A 3,305-nucleotide genomic window follows, 5' to 3' on the forward strand; every position below is an offset into this window, starting at 1 on the left:
GCATAAACTGTGGAAGGGGTCCTGCGGTTTATGGTTGCACCGAGCTCCACTATATATACCAACCTAGAGTGAGTAGTGTGATGGTAGAGAGTCATTTTCACACATTTACAAATGAAAGGGGAAGAGAGTTTTTTTGTCCTAGTCTACTGCTCTGGTAAAATAAAAAAAGCAAGAAGCACGGTGTTAAGTTCACCGATAAAGAATCGGTGAGTGTTTTTATCCGGTCAACAAATACTTTGTCAGAGCTAAAGACGAGTATATTGCAAAAGTCAGGGTTGTGTGGGGCCAAGTTGGTGAAGAAGTTGTTCTACAAGATTCCGATTGCAGTTTTGTCAACTGGTGTGCAGTATGAAACATTTGTGATAGGGTTGGACGAAGACATGCAGGTTTTGTTTCATTGCCGACGTAGTTTTCCGGAGGTAAGAATACACAAGCTGTATGCCAAGTTGGAAGATGGTGTCGATAATTCCGGGGCATCAGAGCCGAATCCTCAATCAACGATAGTGGGGGTGCTTCTACGTCGATGCCGGTCGTTGCACCTGGTTGTCTGTTAGGTGAACCTCCATCTGTACCAGCATGGTTAGCTAGGCCAGCGGGTTTGATTCCTGGTCTTTTAGGTGATGGTGAGTCGGATCATGTTGAGAATGCGATGCGACAGGATGATTTGGACGATGAGCCAGATCACATATTGCGGGATAGTGAAGATGATACTCCTAGGAACCCGCCAGCACGTCAGGGGCCATCCAGTTCGGGGTCCCACCAACAACCGCCACATTTCTGTTCGCAACCCGACACATATATCGGTATAGCCAGACCAATGCTACCGAAGCCCAACTATAGCTGCCCATCTCGTCCAGCCTCGCCACAAGGGGCAACCACCGTATATGAACCCGATTTTCACTATTATCACCAAACAACTGAGTGGATAGCAGCATCATAAATTCATAATGTAAGCCCGTGCATATATCCGTATGGTATCGTCAGTGGCATCTGCGGTAGCACCCTGTATCTCTCATGGAACTAGGTGAAGTGGACTGTAAACTGCTTTATCTTATTCGGCGGGGGAAGCACGCTAAATAGTTCCTCAAACCACTCCCAAGCGGGTTTGCCATCATCCATCAGCTTCTCGAAATCTGTAAGGCACCCGGATACAGGTAAACCATCCACGGGCAACCCCAACTGGTATGCAACATCCTGCAGTATGATGGTGCACTCCCCGAATGGCATGTGAAAGGTGTGCGTCTCAGGACGCCACCTCTCAATGAATGCGCTGACGAGTGGCTCATCCAACCAAAACCACCTCGTGTTGAGCCGCGCCAGGTGGTACAAACCTGCCCTCTCCAAATAGGGTATGATCTTGTCATGCAGAGGCATGTTCTGTTGCCTCCGGACACTACAAATGCACCTATTAAGTTGTAACATGTGAGAGAAATAACAAAAATCAAGTGAGATTCAAAATTAATAAAGCTTAAATTATGAGACTCAAATCTTTAATTCAAAATAAGCAAATACTAAACATAAGATTATATAATCTAAATCTTAAGTTCAAAAAAACTAAACTACAAAATTTATAACTTTTAAATTTAAGAATACAAAATACAACCATTAGGTTTAATTTACAAAATTTAATCTTTAGGTTTCAAAATCCTAACAACCAAGATTACAATACTTGAATTTAAACTTACATGTTTAAAAGTTCAAATTTCGAAACTTAGTTTTCAAATATGATACTTAAACAACAACACTACAATTTGAACCCTATGTCTCAAATACAAGAGAATCATCATTCTACTTAAACAATTGGACCTATCTCTTAACTTCGAAATCCTAAACTGGCCAATCCTAAATCATGCGTTCTAACTACAAAATCCAAAGACTACATTTCTCTGTCATATAAAATATAATAAATAAAAGATAACAAGCTTACCTCTTCGTTGATGCTGCCGGCTATGTACGTAACGCCGTTGAGTCAGTAAAGACTGCGTTCATCCGCCATGGTCCCAGCCCAAGAAAAGTCTGAACATCTTCCTCACCACACTTTTCCTCTTCCCCTCTCTCTAGAACATCACTTTCTCTCTACCAATGTGAAAGTCTCTCAAAATAAATAATCTGTGACACCTCTTCCGCGTATTTATATTAGAGTATAAACCGCTATACCCCTTCCTTAGTTTATACTTATTTGCCATTCTCGCAGAAACCATGAAATCCCTATCACGGTTTCTGGCCAAATGCGTTCTCAACATAAACCATGGTACTTCACTAGCGGTTTATGTGTTTTCTTTACATAAATTTGTAAAAAGTTATATTTTCATATCCAAACTACAAAAGTTGTATTTTGTTAATTTTAGATCCCAAATATTTTAGTTTAGTAATTTGCCCACAATAATACGTAATAATATGTAAATCATATTTATTACATATATAAATACATAATAAATGATATAGCAATGTTATGTACCCTTGAAACTTGATATCCTAAATACTTAATTAATGTCGCTACATATTGTTCTGTGCTAGTTATATTATATAGAGTTAAGTTTCACTTTATTCTTTGAAATTAGCGAGTTATATTGATTTAATTTTTTATTTTTTAATTGTTATAATTTAATCCCTTAAATTTAAAAAGATGCACTAATATAATCTTTTACGTATTTTTTGTTATTGGAACTCAATGCTGTTAGTGACGTGCCACAAGCTTTACCACCCTAGACATATTAAAACGACGTTTTGGCGCTAAAGAATGCATTAGACAAAGAATTTGATTATGATAAAATTGTCCAAATCCTCAAATAATTTTGTTTAATGTCTTTTTTAGTGCCAAAATGTGTATGACGTTATTTTAATATGTTTAGCGTAGCAAGACTTGAGTCACATTACTAACGGTGTTGAGTTTCGATGACAGAAAATACACGAGAGATTATATTGGTGTATTTTTTAAATTTAGAGAACTAAATTATAGCAATTAAAAAGTTAAAAACTAAAAGTGCAACTCATCGATCTCAGATTCAAAGTGGGGCTTAACTCAGTTATATATGTTTTTTTTAATTACTTTTTATTAAAATAATAAAGAATCTAGGAAACAATATAAACTTAATTTCCTTTTGATTACCAAATTAATTGATTTATCTAGCTAATTGATAAAAAATCATACAACCAATTCTATTAATCAATGAAACCGTTTTTCTTTTTAAAACCAGTAGGTTTAATATAGTAGATTTTAATTAGAGATTAAATTAAGATTTACAATAATAATTCAACTCTAAAATTTGAATTTAATAAATATAAATAAATAATAGTTGATCAAA

Source organism: Arachis ipaensis, chromosome B01 (assembly GCF_000816755.2).
Source record: "Arachis ipaensis cultivar K30076 chromosome B01, Araip1.1, whole genome shotgun sequence".
In the NCBI taxonomy this organism is placed as follows: Eukaryota; Viridiplantae; Streptophyta; class Magnoliopsida; order Fabales; family Fabaceae; genus Arachis; species Arachis ipaensis.